The sequence below is a fragment of the Choloepus didactylus genome, chromosome 3, assembly GCF_015220235.1.
Source record: "Choloepus didactylus isolate mChoDid1 chromosome 3, mChoDid1.pri, whole genome shotgun sequence".
In the NCBI taxonomy this organism is placed as follows: domain Eukaryota; kingdom Metazoa; phylum Chordata; class Mammalia; order Pilosa; family Megalonychidae; genus Choloepus; species Choloepus didactylus.
Genome location: NC_051309.1, coordinates 15964787 through 15974625, shown reverse-complemented (window position 1 = coordinate 15974625; position 9839 = coordinate 15964787). Strand labels below are relative to the sequence as shown.

The following is a 9839-nucleotide window of genomic DNA, read 5'->3' as shown; positions in this document are numbered from 1 at the left end:
GTGGCAGGGCTGATATCTGAACCAGGCCTATTTGGTGACAAAGCTCCTGTGCTTTTGCAAAGCCCTATGGGGCTTCCCAGAGAGGTCTAGTGGGGCTGTACTGGTGACAGAATCTAACCTGGAGAGCTGGAGGTCCTGGGGCACATAATTATGTCCCTGTCACCCTCCTCTTCTCCTCTGTAGAAGGCATAGCAACAGTTCCTATTAAGTAACGGTGACCATGTGCCTGTCTCAGATCAGATGGGGTGGGAGTCCTCTGCTGGGTTCTCAGCCTGAGCCCGGGCTGATGGAATGCCACGGTCAGCTGTGGGAGAGGAGCGAGGTAAATCAGGCCTGGCTTTCAAAGTTTCCACCTAGCGGCACACTCACTTCTGCTTCATTGCCCAAAGCTATCCCAGCAGCCACCCTAAGTTCAAGGGGGCGGGGAAATGCAGTCTTACATGTGTCTAGATGAGAAAAAAAACTTGAAACAGGAATCCCTGCCAGAAGGAGCTAACAAGTGGATCACCCTGAATTTTTATAGGAGCTTTTTATATACCTGAGTTCTTTTCATCTTTAGGACTTCCTGTGAGACTTTACACCTCAGGGTGAGGAACTTCGGTGTGATTTTAGGCAATGGGAAGCCCTTTAGGATTTCTGAGGAAGGAAAGATAGTAGTGCTAAAGGTCAATACTTCCATGAAAGCTCATCCAAGGGGTCCTGGAGGTGAAAACTCTGGTGAGTATATTTGCAACAGGAGAAGCCAGAAAGATGGGAGCCATGAGGAAGTTACTGGATTAATCCAGATGCATCCTGGTGGTGGAAAGAAAAGGCAAACCCTACAGAGACACTTTCATTCTAGAAGTACAATTGAGAGCCTACTCAGGGTTAGGCATCAAAGATATAGCAGTGGGTAAGAGCAGCCTGACTGGAGCCACTTCAATCCTTGTGGGTCAGACAGATGTGAATTAAATGTATCTGGTCTTCCGTGGACAAGCTCTGTGCTCAGCCCTGTGCCCACTTTGAAGCAAGACCCAACATTTTGTTGCATCCCCAAAGAAGTAAACCAAAAGCATCCCATTAATGAGTGGTATATGCTCTACAGAAGGTATGGTGGAGAGGCTGAGGGGAGCGGTACATGGCCCACCCACAGCAAAATTTACTGCCAGCCCCCATTTGACATCACTGTGCTTCCACTAATGTTGCTTGTGGACCACCAGCTGCCTCATTCTCCACTCCAGGGCTCTATGCTCCTCTCTTTCTAAAGACCTCCCTGGTCTTTTGCAGAGCAATTTAGAACTCTCAGCCTCTCAGAAATTGCAGTCTGCCGCACATCTTGGTAAATACAAGGCAAACAACCCCACCTCCCTAGAATTCACCCCCTTTAGAAGCAGAAGGAGAGGTTGGGAAAAATAACAATTGACTTCCTCTGCCTCCATCAGTCGCCTTCTCCGACCCTCTTCACAGAGTAGAGAATTGTGGCTGCAGCTGATCTATTACCTGAGCTTCTTTCTCTCAGGGGACTCCAGGAAGACAAAGCTGATCATCCACTTCCTGCCTGGCTTTGGCTGATGCCCCACCAAATACCTCCCCTCTGCCTTTTGGCTCTGCCTTGTCATGTAGGAAAAGGGCAAGTTGTCCTGCTCTCCCCAGCTGGCCCTGTGAGCCTCCCCCAAGTGCCTGAGAGACTCCAGTAAACCTGGGGGAAGAGGGGATTTGTCCCCTTCTTTGCCTGCATGCCCTACTGCTACAATTCAAAGGGCAAAGTGGGGAAGTAGACAGAAACTACAACTGGGTCTCCTACTGCATCTCCCCCCCCCCCCCCACACAGATGTTATGGAAAAACTCAGCTCATGGCAACATATGGGTAGAATTAATGATCCAAATCAAAGTTGAATTAGGAATATTTAGAAATGCTCTTTCTAGTAATGTTAAAGCAACTACTAAATATTGTTGCTTTTTTAAATGTAAAAATAAACCAAAAAATACTGCATGAGTGACATATCATACTCATGAATAATGTCCAATAGCCAAAATACTGAAAATAACAAAAAATTGACTGTTGCTAGGATGCATTTCATACTGCCTGGCCCAGATGCGAAACTGCTGGCTGGTCTCTGCCTTGCCCACCACCACCCAGGACAGGGGAAGGGCGATGTGTCTTATCCTTTGCACTAGGGCAGCTGCCCTCACTTCGGTCGAGCATCTAAAGCTTCCCTAGACCCTGGAGAGGGCCTACAACAGCGCCTGCCCGTCAGGGAGAGGCTGGTCCAGCCAAGATCCCTTCTGCCTCTCTTAGCCCCATGTGGGTCAGTGTTTGTGCTTCATGTGTGGAACCAGCCAGGTTTAGATTTGGGCAGAGAGGTGACGAGGGGTGGATGGAACAGGACTGACAACCCTTCCTTTTAGGGAACAAATGGAATGAACAAACTAGGACCATGGGCCAGTCCTCCACCCTGTGTGGCCCTTTCCCAGGAAAAAAAAAGTAATGAGGATGAAGAAAATATATAGCCCTCAGAACTTCTTACACAAGGCCTCCTTATCCAGAGACTACTGGCTGATTGCCACGCTTCCGTTAGAGAACAGGAAGTAAATTTCAGCCCTGCTGTTCTGTGCTGCCAATGAAATAAGAAGGATGTGGCTTGGGTCACCTCTGAGGAAGATGTCAAAGGAACCAGGACATCCACACCTCAGAAGAGTCACCTGCCTGAGGTCAGAGAACTGGGCTGTACATTACACACTGTCTTAATTTCCCAGCTGCTAAAACAAATACCACCCGATGGGTTGGCTTAACAATAGGAACTTACTGGCTTACGGTTTCAGAGGCTAGAAGGCTTGCTTTGCCCCAGGGTTGAGATCTTCTAGCTGGCTGGCATCTTTGAGGTTCTTTGGCTTTACCGTCAAATGGTAATGCACATAGTGGTGTCTTATCCTCTCTCTTCTGGGTTCTGTTGACTTCCAGCTTCTGCTTGTTCCCCATGTTTTCTCTGTCCATGTCCAATTTCTTTTCCTTAATAAATACTCTATCAGTCTGGGCACACCTTAACAAATAACATCTTCAAAGATCCTGTTTACAAACAGGTTTATACCCACAAGACCAGGGATTGGGACCTGAAAATGCCCCCAAACAGACCAACTGCCCACATCCATCCATAGAACAAAAGCCATTGCCTCCCTTTTGGCAGAGAAGCTGGAAGCCATACGGGCCCAAGTGAATGGGCACTAAGCATTACCAAGGAGCCTTGCTTTAGTTTAACCTTTCTTGGATGGGTACTAAGTGGAGAGTTTTGATGCTCTGAAACTTGACTTTCATTGGGATTTACAGAATCAAAGCAAGGCCTAGGGCAGAGCAGTGAGTCACTGGTAAATTTGGCAAGTCTAGAACAAGAAGAATTAACATTATTAAATGTTTCCCATGTGCCCTGGTTTTCTGGTGAAGGTTGTCTGAATCCAAAACCTGCATGTTCTCTTTCCAGAACATCCGACTGCCTCCTTAAAGTAAGACATCTGTGACACAGGAGGGACAGGGGAAAGACCTCATCTGGGAAACTTGAACCTTCAGAAAAAATTTGCCTGAAAACAGATGACACATGTCCCTGATTTCTTAAGTGAGGTTAATTTAGGGGGAGGGGATGACAGTCCATAAACAGGTGACCAAAATAAGAATACTGAAACTAAATGAAGGTTTGAAGTACACTCTCACCTGTCAGCAGAACAGATGTACTTTAGTCTCCTGGTAATACCTATTTTGATGACTTGAGGGACATTTGTTTTCTTTTGAGCTCTTTGGAAAGTGGTAGTACCACTAATTTTTATTGGTGTAATTAAAAGTCACTTGTCTTTATTGATACTTAGAATTAGCTCTGAACATATAACATATATCACCTTAATTAATACCATGAAGAAAACTTTACTTTTTTGATTTACAGATGAAGGAAGCAAGACAGAGAAGGTAATTTGCCCAGAGATTTACAGATGGAAAATAGAAGAGCTGGGATTTGAACCCAGGACCATCACACTCTGAACCTGAACCTGGTCTCTTAACATCATCTCTCTCTGTTGAACAACTCACATTCTTGACTTAGTGACTGTTGGATGACACGGGTGTTCCTGAGTTTTACCTAAAGTAAGGCTCATAGTAATGATGTTGGAATGCCCTGAAATGCCCCTAAATTGTATTGAGTAGCCAAGAATCAAGCCCTAGCTGGTCTATTCTGGGATGTGCTTCCTGATGCAATGCAATGCAGCTTGCAGCCCATTTAGGGAGCTTCACCTCCATTGGAAGCTTCTCCAACTCTCTTTGTGGCATCTGGTGTTTCATTCAGCTTAGTGAATGTTTCAATTTCCCTAAGGTCATAAATGAGTTTTCCACCAGAATTGCCTAATGAGGAGCTTGTCTCCGTAAGTGACAAATGCCTGCCCTGGATGCAGGTGTTTTTTTTTTTTATTTTTTCACACTTTAATTTCAGAACAATATAAACAAAAAAGCTCACAATACACAACATCCAACCCCATTGTCAAATGGGATGGGGCTTATGGCCTTTGCATCCTGCCTTAGACACAGGACAGAAGGTGGGGAAAAAAAAAACACTAGACATCAGTAGATGGAGCCAGGTGGGACAGGGCCACTCGGGCTGCTGAGGGAGCCAGGGGAACACTATACATGAGTACAAGGTTTGTGGGGAGAAACAAGTAATCTACTTCTTCTATGAGCGATGCATCTTCGTCACCCTCATGGCGGTGGATCTCATTAGGAACAGCAGTACTGGGTTCCTCTGCTGTCACTCATCTTCATCAACACCTAAGCCTCACTCCGTCATGCAGCAGATGTGGTTTGAGTGAGTCTGGGGATCCTCAAGGGAGAAACTAGAGGAGAGCAATGCAGTTTCAAACAATAGTACCACCAGGTCCTTGACTGCCTTGTCATTCTTGTCTGCCTCAGCCTTCTGCCGCAGTTTCCACGATGGGGTGACAAGGGTTGATTTCCAGATGCTTTTTGGCCATCATGTAGCCCATTGTAGAGTTGTCTCAAAGTGCCTGGTCTTTCATGATCTGCTCCAAGTTGGCTGTCTAGCCATATGTGCTCATTACAATGCCGCAGGGTAAAGACAGAAGCCTTTTTATCCAAGATTTCCTTCATGAACTTGCAGAGGGTCTCAAACTTGGCCTTGCTCTCCTCCATTTTCTTCTCCTCATCTTCAGGTATCTGCAAGCCCTTGTTGGTAACTGAGTCCAGGCTCTTCTTATCAAACTCTGTGAGCTGCTGCACACAGTACTCATCAATAGGCTCAGTCATATAGACCACTTCAGAGCCCCACTTCCACACTTGCTCCACAAAAGCAGATTTGGCCACCTGCTCTTTGCACCCACCAGTGATACAATAGATGGACTCCTGGGTCTCCTTCATGTGAGAGACATACTCAGAAAGAGAAGAAGAAAAGCCATCTCTCTCCAGACTGGGAGGTGTGATGGTGCAGCAGAAAGGCATTGCTGGTTAATGGAGTCCTCATGGATTCCAAGCTTCAGGGTTTTAGAGAATGCCTCATAAAATTTCTTGCAGTTCTCCTTGTCTTCTGCCAGCTCAGAGATGAGCTCAAGAACTTCTTGACAATGTTTTTTTGTGAATGACCTTTAAGATTTTGCTCTGCTGAAAATTTCTCATGAAATGTTAGGGGCAGGTCCTCAGAATTAACCATACCACAAAAAAAAAAAATGAAGTTGAGATACTCTGGTATCAATTCATCACAGCTGTCCATGATGAAGACATGACAGACATAAAATTTGATGTTTCTCTTTTTCTTCTTATTCTCAAAGAGGTCAAAGAGAGCCTGGCGGCAGATGAAGGGCAATGCCCGAAATTCCAACTGACCTTCCACGGACAAGTGCTTGACTGCCAGGTAGTCGTTCCTATCATTGGTAAGGCTCTTACAGAATTTCCCATATTCCTCCTGGGTGATGTCATCAGGGTTTCCGATCCAAATGGGCTTGGTCTTGTTCAAGTCTTCTTGATCAATGTACTTCTTGTTAATCTTCTTGATTTTGTTTTTCTTGTCCTTACCACTATCATCTTCCTCATCTGAGCCCACATCTTCAGTTATGGGCTTCTCTTCATCACCCTATCTCCTTTCTCACCTTTCTCTTCCTCTGCCTCATCATCACTGATTTGTTCCTTCTCCAAATAAAGGGTGATGGGGTAGCCTATAAACTGTGGGTGCTTCGTCACCACTTCTTTGACCTGCCTCTCCTCTGAGTACTCTATCTGGTCTTCTGTAAAGTGCAAGATCACTTTGGTACCCAGCCAATAGGCTCCCCCTGGTCAGCATGAACAGTGAAGGAACCCCCATTGGAAGACTCCTAGGCATACTGCTCATGATCACTGTGCTTTGTGATCACAACCACTTTCTCTGCCACCAAGTAGGCAGAATAGAAGCCAACAGCAAATTGCCCAGTCATGATGTCAGCACCGGCCTGCAGTGCCTCCATAAATACTCTGGTGCCAGACTAGGCAATGGTTCCCAAATTATTTATGAGATCAGCCTTGGTCATGCCAATGCCTGTATCCACCAGAGTCAGGGTACATTCCTAGGGGTTGGGGATGATGTCAGTTTTCAGCTCTTTACCACTGTCCAACTTGGAGGGGTCCGTTAGGCTCTCATAGTGAATCTTGACCAAAGCATCAGAAGCATTAGAGATCAACTCCTGAGGGAAAATTTCCTTGTTGGAATAGAAGGTATTGATGATGAGAAACATAAGTTGGGCAGTCTCTGCTGGAAGATGAAAGTCTCCACCTCCTCCTCTCCATGGTGCACTTCCTTGGGCGTCTTAAAGGGAACAAGCTGAAGTATCAGAGAGCACAGTGGGCAGGGACTGTGTCTGGCTAACACGTGGCAGAAAGATTGCACAGGGGTGACTCAAGAGTGGATGCAGTTTTGAAGTTTAGTAACCTGGAGCACTGAAAAGTCTTTACCTCAGCTCTTCTGCTTTCAACAAACTGTCTTTGAGCAGTTGATCATGGACACTGCTCTATTCCCTTGTATGGAAAATTTTGTTGTGTGTTCGCAAAACTAGTAATACCTCCATACCCTCTACCCCTTTCTAGTATACTGAGCCCTGGTGATGGAGTCAGAAAGCAAGGTTCTATTCCTAGCCCTGAACTGACTACCTATCTAACCATAGGCAGGTCATTTATCCACTGTACCTTCATTACAGTCAACTCATTTGGAAAGCATTCCCTGAGGTCCTACTAAGCCCCAGCTCCCCGGTACATCATACAGTGCTGCTGTTAAGAGAGCAGGTTTTAGAGCCAGGCACCTGGATTCAAATCCCAGCTGATTACTTTGCTACCTGTGTGACCTGGGCCAGTCACTTCCTTCTCAATGTGCTGTTGATGAAATGGTGATAAAACAAACACCAGTCTCAGCATTGTTGAAAATCTTCAGGGAGGGAGTTATATAATGAGGTACTCAGAAAGTTCCAATTTCCTTCTCCCGATTCCTCCTTCAGAGGTTCTCTGAGGCCATCTCTACACTTGGTCATGTTTGCTCACAGCACAGAGTTTGCAAAAAAGGTTTTCTGGTGGAGGGACCCAGTGGTACCAGTTTGCTCAGGAATGAGAGGTTCCTGAGACAGGGCCTTTCAGGGCTAAAGCCACAAGAGTGTTGGGCAAACTGGGATGGGTTGGTCACCCTGATTTCTGGGTTCCCAGAACTCTAAAACCCGCCAGCCCTGGGCAGAAGGGGCCATCTCCCCAACTCTCATTCCCCATGCAGTGGAGTCCTTCACTCGCTCTCCAGCTTCTTGCTCTTACAAATGTCTCAGGGTCCTCACTCATTATGCTCCTTGTTCCTGGCCGAGTTGGTTTACTTTAATCAGAGTTTGTCAGTGAATCTGTGAGTCATCCTTGTTTTTACCACAAAACGTACACAAAGCTCAATGGCCTTGGAGACACAGGCAGAGAATCTCAATATTTCTCTCATTCAGTCTGTCACCCTCACACGTACAAACTTGTGTACAGCCCTGGAAACTAGGGCTTGTGGCCAATGGGTCTTTCTGGTAAAAGCACTGTTTTAGTTGCCCAGGCTGCTCCAGCAGATACCATGAAATGGTTTCAGGCTTAAACAATGGGGATTTATTTGCTTACAGTTTTGAGGCCAAGAAAATTCTAAATTAAGGCACCATCAAGGTGATGCTTTCTTCCTGGAGACTAGCTGCCAGCGATCCTTGGCTCCTCTGCCAGGTTGCAAGGCACATGGTGGCATCTCCTGGTCTTTCCCTTCTCTTCTGGGTTTTGTGGATTTCAGCTTTTTGCTTCCATGGCTTTCTCCCTCTTTGTCTGAATTTCATTCTCTTCTTAAGGACTCCCGTAAGATGATTAAGACCCATCCTGAATGAGCTAACTGAAGTAGCTTCATCAAAAGGTGCTCCTTATAATGGGTTCACAATCATGGGAATGGATTAACTTTAAGAACATGTTTTTCTGGGGTACAAACAGCTTCAAACCACCAAAAGCATCTTCACTGAGGACCAGTGCTCCCAGAATTAGAGCAATGGCCTTGGAGACACAGGCAAAGAGAATCTCAGTATTTCCCTCACTCAATCTGTCACCCTCACACATACAAACTTGTCCTGCCCCTGAAGGATTTGAGTGATCCATCTCCTAAAACCTGTTCCACTTCTGCCTCTCCTGTTCTCTTTGAATGGCCCTCTTCTCTTCGAAACCTCTCAAACCAGCCACCTGGGAACTCAAGCCCCAGGAACAGATTAAGCAAATACCATGCATCCAGCTCGTGGTACAGTAAGCAACAATCAGAGCAAACCCAGACCCAGGGGGCAGTGTTTATCACAGACAGACACTGTTACAAATCATAGACCTATATTAGCCCAGCTAATCCCACAACTATCTGTGAAGCAGGCACTCTGTTCCATTTTGCTAAAACCCAGAATGCAAAATACCAGAAATGGATTGGCTTTTATAATGGGGTTTTATTAATTCACAAATTTATAGTTTTAAGGCCATAAAAGTGCCCAAGGCAACAATAAGATGATACCTTCACTGAAGAAAGGCCAATGGCATCTGGAACACCTCTGGCAGCTGGGAAGACACATGGCTGGCGTCTGCTGGTCCTTTGCTCCCAGGTTGTGCTGCTTTCAGCTTCTGATTCCAGTGACCATCTCTTTAAACATCTGTGGTTTCTCACTTAGCTTCTCTGTGGCAAACTCTGGGCTTCATCTCTTGGCTTAGCATCTCCAAACATCTCTGTCTGCATCTCCAAGCATCTTGGTCTGTGTCCACTCTTTTGGGTCCTCCTTGCTTCTCCCAGGGGCAAACTCTGGATTACATATTTTAGCTTCTTTCCAAAATGTCTCTCTCAGCTTGTCTGAGTTTCTGTCTCTGTGAACTCCCTTAAGGACTCTTAAGACCCACCTTGAGAAAACTGTAAGCAAATAAATTCCCATTGTTTAAGCCTGAAACCATTCACCTTGAATGTGTGGGGTCACATCTCCATGGAAATAATCTAATCAGAAGTTCCCACCCACAATTAGTTGGGTCACATCTCCACGGAAACAACCTAATCAAAAGATCCCAAGGACAATACGTCTGCCCTCACAAAAGTGGATTGAAAGAACATGGTTTTTTGGGGGTTCATAATAGATTCAAACTGGCCCACACTCCATTGTTCTCCGTTAGTCCCCCTGGACTTCTCCGTCAGCCTGAAGCACCCCTAATTCTGGGAGAAGAACCAGAGGAGAAGACACTAGCAGGATGATGGTGCTGGCTCTGGGATTTGGTCACAAACAATTCAGTTAAAACCAGTCAGCTGACAAGTCCAGCTGGTTCAAGTAAAGATAGGTCCAAAATG

General features: G+C 45.9%; 1 pseudogene; it reads right to left on the bottom strand.

Annotated features, from left to right (window-relative positions):
* Positions 1-236: 236 nt before the first annotated feature.
* On the bottom strand, positions 237-7059 carry LOC119530205 (annotated as a pseudogene).
* Between the last annotated feature and the right edge of the window lie 2780 nt (positions 7060-9839).